General features: G+C 42.3%; 1 protein-coding gene across 3 annotated transcripts in view; it reads right to left on the bottom strand.

Annotated features, from left to right (window-relative positions):
* The window catches only part of VPS35L (VPS35 endosomal protein sorting factor like), a 143,827-nt gene that overhangs the window by 23,862 nt on the left and 106,468 nt on the right, over positions 1-13,497 (bottom strand). The window lies entirely within an intron of this gene.

The following is a 13,497-nucleotide window of genomic DNA, read 5'->3' on the forward strand; positions in this document are numbered from 1 at the left end:
ATGTGCCTGGTCCTATGACAGAGCCAGTGTGTGCAGGAGGGTCCAGCCGCAGTGGTGGAGCCCAGGTCAAGCTCTGGTTTGTCTGAATCTACTCTAATGCATGCTGTATTTGTTGAGGAAATAACAATGGAAATGTCTGAAGCAAAGTGTGTGTGTGCGTGCACACACACGCATATAGCTTTAAAGACTTCTGATTAGGTGACAGTTCCAGGGAATCATCTGGAAAATGAAGGCATTTTAAGAAATATGTAATAGTCTATAAACCAAGAAGACCTCCAAGGGTGAGAGGAAGGAAGAGGAGGGGGGAAGAGAGGAGGAGGGATGAAGAGGAAGTGGGATACTGAGAAAGAGGGAGCAACAGGAGGACACAGAGGGGGAGGAATGGGGTGAAGGGGGAGGATTGGAGGTGAGGGGGGCGGTGAGATGGAGAGGGAGAGAGAGAGTTCCTTTTAGAACTGCCAAAGTATTAACCATGAGAAAGAGCCTCAGGGTCAAAGCAGACAGAACACTGACCCGACAAATGAAATTTTAAACTACCCGACAAGATCAAACGTTTGCATGGTCCAAATACACTTCCACTCTGAAATGGCCTGCAGTGATGCAGAGAGAACAGCTCTCTGGCCAGCAGCACCCCGAGTTCAAACTGGAGCCCCGCCAGCGCAGGAGAGGGGCAGATGCAACAACAGATGCCCAGGCTGGCCGGGGACAGAGGCCGGCCCTTAATGAGAAGAGTCTGCGTCTGAAGCTGGAGAGTGGGGTTTTGCCTTCTCTTCCTTCTTCCAAAGGGGAAAAAAAAAAAAAAAATCACAATATGGAAAGACACCAGGTTTACTACCTGAAGTTCCCTCTGCTCCAGAAGCTTGCCTCCCAAGCTGCTTCTGGGACCCCGCAGTGGCACCCTAGCACGTTCACTGATACAGAGGGTCAAGAGTTGACAACATGCAGCATGGTGGTGAGCCCAAAGTGATCACACTCATTAACACCGATCCGCTGGGAACCTGCTCTGTGCTCTGCTCTAAGGGGGACGCAGAGCAGCTGATCTCATCCTAATATAGGGGTTCTGGTACATGAACCTCCCAGAAAGAGTCAGAAGCTGCAGGATCTTCTGCCTTGGCCTCCAGACAGTAGTAAGTGGCACTATTCATGGAAACCAGAGGAACTCCTAGGCTGTGTCTTAAGGCAACTTACATTCTCAGTCCTCAAGCAGGCCTATGGGGAAGGTACAATTATTTCCACACCCAGATAACAAGCCAAGCTCAAAAAGTGAGTGGCCAGGTGAAAGTAACCCATGGATGGTAAAAGACTGAGCTGAGCAGAATTTAAAGGCCATCACTAGCACTAACACTGAGCAATACAATCAGATTTGCGTTTTTTAACAGAAACACAAGTCTGCAAATGCTAGCTGTCATAAAGAGTTAATTACATCCAGAACACAAAAAGAAATTCTACAACAATGAGAAAACAAGTTACCTGACTGAAGGTTACCCTGAATAGACATTTTTTTCCAAAGAAAATACACGAATGGTCATCAAGCATATGAAAAGATGCTCAAATCATTCATCACGAGAAGTGCTAATCAAAAACACAGTGAAATATCATCTCACACCCATGAGCATGCCCACTACAACAACAAACAGAAACAAAAGCCAGGAAATAACAAGTGTTAGCAAAGAAACTGAAGTCTCTTATGTACTGCTGGTGAGAATCTAAACTGGTGCAGTTGCTGTGGAAGATAGCCTGGTGATTCCTCAAAAAGGTAAACACAGAATTACCATCTACTAGCAATGCCACTTCTGGGGGTCTACCCCAAAGGAATGAAAGCAGGGACTCAAACAGATATTTATACATGAATGCTCACAGCAGCAATATTCACAAGAGCCAAAAGGTGGAAACAACCCAATGAACACATAAACAAAACACAGTACATGTGTGTGCATGCTAAGTCACTTCAGTCATGTCCGACGCTTCGCAACCCTACATACTGTATATAGCCTGCCAGGCTCCTCTGTCCATGGGATTCTCCAGGCAAGAACACTGGAGAGGGTTGCCAAGTCCTCCTCCAGGGGATCTTTCCGATTCAGGTATAGAACCCGAGTCCCTTTATGTTTCTGGCACTGGCTGGCAGGTTCTTTATCACTAGCGTCACATCAGAAGCCCAACAAAACATGGTACATATACATAAAGGGGTATTACAAGGCCTTAAAAAGGAAGGAAATTCTTACATGTGCTAGAAATATGGACAAAGTTTGAAAATGTTCCAAATTGGGAAAGGAGTATGTCAAGGCTGTATATTGTCACCCTGCTTATTTAACTTATATGTAGAGTACATCATGTGAAATGCCAGGCTGGATGAAGCACAAGCTGGAGTCAAGATTGCTGGGAGAAATGTCAAAAACCTCAGATATGCAGATGATACCACCCTTATGGCAGAAAGTGAAGAGGAACTAAAGAGCCTCTTGATGAAAGTGAAAGAGAAGAGTGAAACAGCTGGCTTAAAACTCAACATTCAAAAAACTAAGATCATGGCATCCAGTCCCATCGCTTCATAGCAAATAGATGTGGAATCAATGGAAAGAGAGACAGACTTTATTTTGGGGGGGCTCCAAAATCACTGCAGATGGTGACTGCAGCCCTGAAATTAAAACACACTTGCTCCTTGGAAGAAAAGCTATGACAAACCTGGACAGCATACTAAAAGGCAGAGACATTACTTTGCCAACAAAGGTCTGTCTAGTCAAGGCAATGGTGTTTCCAGTAGTCATATATGGATGTGAGAGTTGAAGAAAGCTGAGTGCCAAAGAATGGATGCTTTTGAACTATGGTGTTAGAGAAGACTCTTGAGAGTTCCTTGGTCAGCAAGGAGATCAAACAAGTCAATCCTAAAAAAATCAGTCCTGAATATTCGTTGGAAGGGCTGATGCTGAAGCTAAAGCTCCAATACTCTGGCCACCTGATGTGAAGAACCGACTCATTAGAAAAGACCCTGATGCTGGGAAAGAATGAGGGCAGGAGGAGAAGGGAAGGCAGAGGATGAGATGGTTGGATGGCATTACTGACTCAATGGACATGACTTTGAGCATGTTCCAGGAGTTGGTGATGGACAGGCGTGCTGCAGTCCATGGGGTCACCAAGAGTAGGACACAACTGAGTGACTGAACTGAACCGAAATGAAATAGGTCAGACGAAAGGATGAACAGTATCTGATTTCACTTGTATGAAGTATTCAGAGTGGTCAAATTCTGAGAGATAAAGAAGAATGGGAAGGAGGGAACATTATCACTTAATGTGTACAGAGTTTCATTCTCTTTGGGATGATGAAATAGTTCTGGAAACAGACAGTGGTGATGGTTGCACAGGGTTGTGAATGTACTTAAAGCCACTGAACTGTACACTCAAAAATAGTTACAATGGTAAATTTCATGTTGTGTAAACTTAACTACAATACAAAAATTTTAAAAAAAGAGCTGAGCCTGCTCTTGACATTACCCCCTGCCCCCCGAGAGCACAGGCGAGCCCGGACTCCACCACGTCCGGCATTTTCCTCCTGGCTCCACAGGCACCGCTTTCCGGTGAGGACATTAAGTCCATTAGAAAACAAGGTGAAGAGCTTCTCTTGGTAGGAACTAAAATTCTGCTCAGAACAACCTGAAAGACTATTTATTCTATTTATGTGCTTGTTATCAAGTGGCCCTGAGAAAAGCACCCGTTATTATGACTCATTAAGGAGGGAGCCACTATGTGCTGAGCGCTCTGCTCCTCACAGTCGCCCCACTGAAGCCCCATCCAGAGGAGGGAGCTACAAGAAATAGTTACTTAAGGGTTGAGGCAGGAAATGCTCCAAAGCAGATGTCTAACCTCAGAAGACTTGCCCCATATATTGTCTTGTCTAGGAGACTTCTTAATTTTGTCTTAGTAATTAGAACTCAAATGCTGCTGCTGCTGCTAAGTCGCTTCAGTCGTGTCCGACTCTGTGCGACCCCATAGACGGCAGCCCACCAGGCTCCGCCATCCCTAGGATTCTCCAGGCAAGAACACTGGAGTGGGTTGCCATTTCCTTCTCCAATGCATGAAAGTGAAAAGTGAAAGTGAAGTCGCTCAGTCGTGTCTGACTCTTAGCGACCCCATGGACTGCAGCCTTCCAGGCTCCTCCGTCCATGGGATTTTCCAGGCAAGAGTACTGGAGTGGGGTGCCATTCTAGTGTGTATGAAAACAGTTTTTTTCTCATAGTTTAAAGTTCAGAATAATCATAATATAACATTTAAAAAACTGAAGTTTGTTTATAACATTATGTGAGTTTTTCATGTATACAACATTATATCTCTATTTCTATATAACCTACAGCCCATAGTAACACTTGACTCATTGTGCCTATTAAAAGTCAGAGAAGACAATTACAGATAAAATGGGTTAAAAAAAATTTTTTAAGACCTCTAGGAAAAGGAGAAATCAGATTCCAATTCATAAAGACTATGACCCTTGTTCCACTGGGGGAAGAAAAAGCATGTATTGGGTTGGCCAAAAGGTTCATTCAAGTTTTTCCATAAGATCTTACAGAAAAACCTGAACAGGCTTTTTGGCCAACCCAATATATGCACTGGCTTCCCCATGCTATGCCTTCCTCCATCTGAATCTTCTGAGGTTTCAAGGGATACCTAGATTTCTTTTCCATATTTCATCTTCAAAAAAAAAAATTAAAACAAAGAAAAAAATAGACTCAGGCCTGGTTGATCTCACCCCAGAGCTCACTCTGTTTGAGATCCTTTTTCTTGAGGCGCTGACTGCTCTGCAGACAGGCATTCCGCTGCTGTTCTCCGCACAGCAGTCAGCATGGCCTTCAAGCGCTGCGGGGCACTGGTGGAGGAGAAACACAGCCACCGCCCCTGCAGTCACAGTAAGGGGGACCGTGCTACTCTCAGAGCCGGTGCTTTCCACAACTGCTTGATCATAAGAATCATCAAGATCCTTGTAAGAAAAAAAAAAAATACAGCTCCCAGGCCCCCAAAACAACCATCTGCAATCTGAAGGGAATGGGACATGGTAAAGCCATGTTGCAAAATAATTTGGTGGCTCCTCCAGTTCTACATGGATGCTGCATATATACGGACACACACGTTACCGTGTGAATGACTCTTGAAAATCATTATGCTAAATGAATGGAGCTAGTCATAAAAGATCTGCATTGTACGACTCTATATGAAATGACTGGAATGAGCAAATCCATCAAAACAAAAAGAAGACTGGTAGTTGGCAGAGTGGGGAATGACTGCTTAATGGATTTGGGGTTTTCTTTTGGGGAGATGGAAATGTTCTGGAATTAATGACCATGATCACAAAATTCCAAATACACTAAAAACCATTGAATTGTACACCTTAAGAGGATGGATTTTATGCTACATGAATCAATTCTCAATAAAGCTATTATTTAAAATACATATATGGGTTCCCAGGCTCCACCTTAAATGTATGATATTAAATCAGACTATCCAAGACAGAGACTCAGAAATCTAACTTAAAAAAAATATATTTATCTTTCAATAACTAACAGAGTCACGTAATTCTCCTCTCACTCCTGTCTCTGGCCATCCAGTTTCCCTTCTCAGAGGCAAAGACTATTATCTGCTGCTTGGGTATGCTTCCAAGTATACAGAAACAAATATGTTTTCCTTTTATTTTTTCTTTCTTTCTTCCTCTTTTTACAGAGTTCACATACAGTAGACACCATTTTGCAACTCCTCACCCACTACTTAACAATAGTCTTGGAGAGTAATCCTTCATGTATATAAAGCACATTTTTGTTCTCTTTTACAGCCAAAAAGTGGTATTTGGTCCATTTCCTTTTTTCCTCCATTTTTTTTTTAAAGAGATAAAAAGCACACAACATCAAATTTACCATCCTGATCATTTGATTCATCTTTTTTTGAAAGAAACAGGTTTCTCCAGTGAATTTTATGATTCAACAGGTTTGAAAAAAATCGTTCTAAATCCTTCAGCTAAATGCAGAATACGACTTTCTAACAGCAAATGGCACATTCTGAAAGGTTTAATCCGGAGACATTCTGCCAGAAGCAAATAGAAGTAGTAAGCAACAATGAAATTCAGCCAGGGCAGGCTACCTCCTTATTTCCCAGGGAGGCCTAGCATTGAACTTTTTATGATTTTCTGTTTGAAGTTACAAGTTTTTGTTTCCCAACCTGGGGAGTTTCAAAGGGTCTGTAGAATACCAAAGGAGGATGATATTCTAGAACCCTCTACCAGGACGAGGAGAAATCAAACACACCCAAACACACAGCCACTGAAACTACAGAACGGTCACTAAAGTATCTGCCACTAGCAAACCCTGGGAGAAGCTGAAAATAAGGGCTCAGCTGAAGGCACTAGTAAACTAGGTGTGTTGGGATTGCCTGTATTACCCATGCTGCCTTGCTACTGAGAATAACTGAGTCAACGGTTCTCCATGCATGAAGGTTTCTTTACATTAATTTAGCTTGACTGGAGGAAAACTGAAAACAATTCAACCATAAAGGACTAGTTAAAGAAATTATTGCACTGCCACACTGTGGAAATGATATCATTAATAAAGAGAATAGTACTTTGGTATGTTTTGAAGTATAATACATTATACCTATGATATATTAAGGAAAAATGTTATACAACTGTATATAGCGCGATACTATCTTTACAAGAAAAGAGGTATATATACACATGTATTTTTGTTGTTTTTGTGTTTAGTCGCTAAGTCATGTCCAATTCCTTGAGATCCCATGGACTATAGCCTGCCAGGATCCTCTGCCCATGGGATTTCCCAGGCAAGAATACTGGAGTGGGTTGCCATTTCCATTTCCAAGATAATGCCAAACTACAAAGTGTTATCCAGGAGTGTTGGCTGAGAGCGAAGAAAACCAGGATCTTTCATGTACTGCTAGGTTACTGTTTTGGAATTTTTATTTATAGATTTCCAAAAATAATTTTTCTTTAGCAAAGTCAATACAAATGTATTACAGAATTTTCAATCACAGAAATGTACACGACAGAAGGGGCAATGAGGTAGACAGGCAGGACGGTCAAAGGGCGTTCTGAAGAGTAGCCCCTTCCTTCTTTACTAGAGCAGGGCTCGCTGAGGATAGAGCTGGGAAAGGATCACTGTGGACTCTAGCATCCCTGCCGCGCCCTGAGGGTCACCCATCCCCTTTGTCTGAGTAAGGCCAGGCACTAGGCTGAGGGTGACACAGGTTCCAGGGCCTCCAGGGCTTGGGGTGCTGCGCTGCACTCCACAGTCAGTGATTCTCTGCTCTACACAGGGAGTTAGAGCATGCTCACTGGACAGCTTCATTTCTTCTCAAGGCTTGAAAAGGCTTTGTTCACCCTATGCTTTGAGGCATCTTCCAGCTCCTGCAGAAACTGAGGGGCCAGCAGCCTCCCACACACATGCACACCTGAAGAGCCCCACTTCTATCTGTTCTGTGCACTGAAGCTCTGCATAGGACTCTCTCTGAACAAGGTTCCAGGTTCTAAGAGAGGAAAGTATCAGTCAATCAGAAAATGGTCAGAAAGTTTCAAAATGCTCAGTTAGGATGCAGGTTGCTCACTGTCTATAGTAGCAAAAAACTAGAAAGAGTTCAAATGTTTTTCAATAGGAGTTTGGGGGAAAAAAATGGAAACGGGGTTTGGGGAAATAATGCATAGCCCACCCTTCCCTGCCAAAAAAAGAAAGAAAGAAAAGAAATAGAATACTGAATAATCATTACAAAGAATGGGGTGAATCTACATGTATTAACATGATGGGCAGGAAGAAGGTGTGAGGTCAGAGGCCAAAATTTATTGATCAGCAAAAAAAGCAAGTTGAAAAACATTGGGGAAGTCACATTCCCATTTCTAAGGTGGGGCTTGGTGGGACTGCATGTTTATATAAGAATATAGATAGATGAGAAGAGCATATAGGGAGACGAGTAGAGGAGAGAGGCAGAGAGCATATGAGAATAAAAGGGCATTTTCAAATGGATATATAGAAGGAAAAAATCAAGACAAATATACAAACTGTAAACAGTGGACTTTTCAGAAGTGAGGAGAAAGAGTAGAGTAACAAGTAACTTTTATCTGGGGGCTTTTTACTTTCTTTAAGATCTGCAATTGTGTATTGTCAGAATTTTTTTCAAATGAGCATGGAATATTAAAATAAAAATCATTAAGATTTAAAATAAAGTACAGGCTGTCTATTTTTCAACAGGATACAGGACAGTCTCCTCAAACACATGTCATACATGATAAAACTCAAGTTTAACTGCGATCTCTGACAGTAAGTTCATCCTCTATGTCCTTGGCATTGTCAATACAGAATATGACTCAGTACCTGAGTCATAAGAGAGGATCAGGAAGTGATAATGCAGACCACCTTCAGAGGTGTGTTTTATTTTTTAAACAGTGCAGTGAGTCAGTGCTAATGGAAATCTTTACTACTTATCGGGGTCATAAACTCCTAAACAAGACCTCAGAATAATCAACCCCATTCCATTCCCAGACCTTCAGCTATCATATGCCCTCCTGGACAACTCAGAAGGACAGCTGTCCTAATCCAGGGAATGTCAAGAAAGGAAACATCACGTTTCTTAAGGAAAAATGTCATGTGTGGTTGAAAGATTCCCGTGCCTTGAATATACCTTATTAAAGCAGGGTTCAGGCTACAAGAACTGTTCACTCTCTCTCAAGTCCTATCAGCTCCACTGCTGAACATTTTCACCAGTCTTCAGCATTTTCCATCTCCGGAGAAGTTTAGGTTTGGACTGGACAATTTCTATACAGTGGAAACTACCGTATAAAATGCCACAACAGGGCATGGTCTACTCTCTCTCACTCTGTTATGGGACTAAATGTTTCTCCCCCACCAATTCATATGCTGAGATCCCAAAACACTGAGATGATGGTATCAGGAGGTAGAACTCTGGGAGGTGATTAGGTCATGAGGGTGTTGCCCTCATGAATGGGATTAGTGCCCTTATAAAAGGACCCCAGAGAGTTCCTTCCTCCCTTCTGCCATGTGAGGACACAATGAGATCACAGTCTATGAACCAGGAAGTCCTCACTAGACAATGAATCAGTCAGTAGCCTGATCTTGGACTTCCAGTCTCCAGAGCTGTGAGCAACACATGTTTGTTGATTAAGCCACCTGGCCCATGGTATTTTTGTTACAGCAGCCCAAACAGACTAAGGCAGCCTGCCATGAAGGTGTGCCACCACCAGGTGATAGGGGTGTCTTTGGGTAAAGCCTCATAGTCCAAATGGCCCAGTTATTATCCATAGGCAAGTTATTTATAGAGACTCAATACCATTTACTACTAAACTATGTTTTTTTAATAGAACTTGTCATTACAGGAATTAAGTTTGAGGATTTAAGGACCATTGCTTTGATGATACGTGTAAAGAGCAAAATTTAAAGAAATAATGAATGCCAAAGGACAATTAAATACCTTATACATGAAACTGTCAGTGATAACAATTAAGCATTAATTTACCCTTGACTTTGCCACCTGGTTTATGCAGAATGTCGACTCTTAATATGAAAAGTCCACCCAGACACACAGATGACTTCTCAGTTTCGGCAGCACCATAGGAGGTGCCTGTAAGTTCTCTCTTCTATCTCCGATAGGCAAAGCCTCTCTCCAAGTCGAGCACACTCAGTCCATGTTTCACCTGACTCACATCTCTGGGTCCTGCAGGGGTAACACACTTTACTGCTGACCCTGCATGAATTCACAGGAGGCTGTGAAGGTCTTTCTGTGGATATTAAGCTTGGGTTTCCCTAAGCAGAAAGGATTAGGCATTCCTTACCTTGATTCTGACTGTCTCCTAAATAAGTTATCTATTCAGTCTATACTCACCGGTCTCTAGTAACCACACACACCAAGGATTGTGGTTTCTCAATCCTTAGAAATAAAACACTGGATTAGGGGATTACCTGGTGGTCCAGTGGTTGAGAATCTGCCTTGCAATGCAGGGGACAGCAGTTCAATCCCTGATCCGTGAAGATCCCACATGCTGCCAAGAAACTAAGCCCATGTACCACAACTACTGAGCCTGCGCTCTAGAGCCCGAGAGCCACAGCTACTGAGCCCATGTGCTCAGCTACTAAAGCCCATGTTCCACCACAAGAGAAACCACTGCAATGAAAAGCCTGCATGCTCTGCAACTAGAGAAAGCCCATGTGCAGCAAAGACCTAGTGCAGCCAAAAATAAATAAATATTTTAAAAAACCAACAGAAAAAACCCCAACAGATTATGTTTAGAGGAACTAACCTAACTAAAGAGAAACACAGTGGTGGAAAGAGCACTTGAAGTCACTTATTAGCTAGATGCTCCTGGGCAAGTCATTGCATACCTCTGAGCTTCAGTTTCCTCTTTTGTAAAAAGATCAGCCACCCAGCAAATAATATGTATTGAATAAAACTAAACTGCTTTGCTTGGAATTCAGTTCTCTCAACAATTAGGCTTCCTAACTTGACCTCCCACTTAGTCCTTCCAGAGGCACCATTTTTCCAGCCTCTAGGCCTCTGCTCTTGCTGTTGCCTAGGCCAGAATGCCCTCCTTCCACCCCCTTGCCTCACTTCAACATCTACAGATCCCCCTTACCTTCCAGACTTTTCAATGCCAACTCTTTTTTTTTTTTAATTCCTCTTCCAAGTCAAGGGTCATTTCTAAAATTCCCTGGTACATGTTATGAGATCTTGCATGACACTTATCATGTGCTGCAATAACTGTAAACAGACCCACTCTCCCCTGTGAGCATGAAGTCTCTTTAAGTGAATTCCTCTTTCAGCACAACGCTTGGCACAGTGGTTTGCATGTGAAAAATGGCCAAGAACTACTGGCAGGAGGAAGCAAATCACAGGCATTTACAATTGTAAGGAGCTGAGTGAACTTAAGGGGCTGGGGGCACACCCTAGTCTTTTCTGTGGGTTCCATCCCAGCCCTTACCTCCCCTAAGGTGGATGGATCATGTGCATTCAGACAAGCTTCATGCAATCTGTGAACTGTTACAGGAAAATTAACCTACTTCATCCATAATCACCAGAGAGGCCTTAAGTTTGAGAAAAGAGTCACATCAAACACATTCTTCAGAAGATGGTTTGTCAACAGAACAAATAATTATGACCTTAAGCATAAACTCCAAAGACTTGTTAAGTGGATAGAGATCGTTTTTCTCCATTACAAGCCACTCCTTACTCTCCAAAAGGCAGAAATACAAAATTATTTTCTCCTCCATTCTACTGCCCTGGCTTCCTCCATCAGCAGTTACGATTCACAGTAGCCAGTGGGCTGCATAACAGCAGGCTTTAGCCTCTGCTCTGTGCATCCCCATGTTCCTCATGGACCAAACCAGCACAATGGCTCCATTCAACATGTCTATGAGCCTCGGCATATGTTTGAGCTTACCTTGTTTTCTTTTTTCTATAAATAGGAAAATGAATTATTTAAAACCTACCAAGAGGACTTTGATGAAACTCTTCTGAACAAAAAGGTTGCTTAAGAGTTAGGTCCATACCATAAAAGGTTTGGTACCATTTTACATTCATCAATACTGTAAAGAGTTATCAACCAGTATTATCATGTGGTGTCATTCATTCCTTCATCATTTACTGAGTGCCCATGTAGTAGGCAATGTGCCAGGAGCCAGGCACAACACAGGGAATAAGAAAGATGAGACCTCGTGGAGCTGACACTCTTCAGGGGAGGGAAGCGTACAATTTTTTACATATTCATTTGTTAAATAACAACAGTGATAAGTAAAATGAGGGAAAGTGCATAGTGTGAGGATAGTATGTCTTACAGAAGAATCTGACCTAACTTTGTTTGGGGCTTTTGCTTAAGACATGGTTTGTGAGCACAGCTCTCCAAGATGAAGATGTAAAAAAATTAGTAAAACAAAGTTAGTTTTTTAAGGGCGGATGCATTGAGAGGAGGAAAGAAATAGGTAGAATCTAAAAAAGAAAACAAATGAACAAACATGAAATGGAAATAAAGTAAGATACAGAGAACAAACAAGTGGTTGCCAGACAGGAGTGTGGAGGGGGAAGGAGAGAAATTAGGGGAGGGAGATAAAGAGGTACAATCTTTCAGCTGCAAAGTAAATGAGTCAAGGGTATGAAACACACAGTGTAGGGAATATGGCAAATAACGATGTAGTACCTGTGTATGCCAAGTTAGGAAATCAACCCTGAATATTCATTGGAAGGACTGAAGCTGAAGCTCCAATACTATGGCCACCTGATGTGAAGAGCTGAATTACTGGAAAAGACCCTAATGCTGGACAAGACTGAGGGCAGGAGGAGAAGGGGGCGACAGAGGATGAGATGGTTAGATGGCACCACTGACTCAATGGACATGAGTTTGAGCAAACTCAGGGAGAGAGTGAAGGACAGGGAAGCCTGACGTGCTACAGTTTATGGCGTCAAAGAGAGTCAGACATGACTTGGAGACTGAACAACATGCTGTTTTGTAGGTCAATTATAGTTAAAAAAAACAAAAACAAAAAAACTCCTAGAAAAGTAGGTCAGCTTTGGGGTTACCAGAAGCAAGGGATTGGGGGAGGAGGAACTGGATGAAGGCAGTCAAAAGGAATAAACGTCCAGTTATAAGGTAAATACTACGGATGTAATGTACAACATGACAAATATAATTAACACTGCTGTATGTTATATATGAAAGTTGTTAAGAGAGTAAATTTTAAGAGTTCTCATCACAAAGAAAAAATACTTTTAAAAGTTTCTTTAATTTTGTACTTATATGAGCTGACAGGTGTTCACTAAACTTACTGTGGTAAGCAGTTCATGCTGTATTTAAGTCAAATCATTATGCTGTACACCTTAAACTTAGACAGTGCTGTCTGTCAATCGTATCTCAAAAAAAAACTGGAAGAAAAAATGTTTTCAAACAAAGGAGGGGCAGAGAATTCTATAGGAGGGAAAAAGCATTATTATTAACGATAAGAACACAAATCATTCTTTTCACCACTATTTCGCTCTGTTCTCACTGTAAGTTTCATCTTTGGAGGAACTGCAGATTTGTTATTTTCAGGATAATTCAGCAGGTCAGTCTCGTAATGAACAGCTTTCCTGCAGGTTTCTCAAGCTTCTGAGTATGAGAACTGGCTTTCAGAATTCTGAAGCTGCAGAGCTGCATTGTATGCAGTTAGCTCCTAAACCCCACGGCATACTTTCATCTTTTGAGAGATGGTTACACTAAGTTAATATTTACTGAGCCGCTACTATGTGCCAGTGGACCAAGTGCCCAAGTACTTTCTCTCATTTAATCTACCACAGGGACTTCCCTGGTGGTGCAGCGGTTAAGACTTTGTGCTCCCAATGCAGGAGGCCTGGATTCATACCCTAGGAAAGGAACAATGGACCGCCCCCACCCCACCCCTGGCCCCATGCCTCAATTAAAGATCCCAGGTGCTGTAACGAAGACAAAAGATCCTACATGCCACAACTAAGACCTGGCACAGC

The sequence above is a fragment of the Bubalus bubalis genome, chromosome 24, assembly GCF_019923935.1.
Source record: "Bubalus bubalis isolate 160015118507 breed Murrah chromosome 24, NDDB_SH_1, whole genome shotgun sequence".
NCBI classification, from domain to species: domain Eukaryota; kingdom Metazoa; phylum Chordata; class Mammalia; order Artiodactyla; family Bovidae; genus Bubalus; species Bubalus bubalis.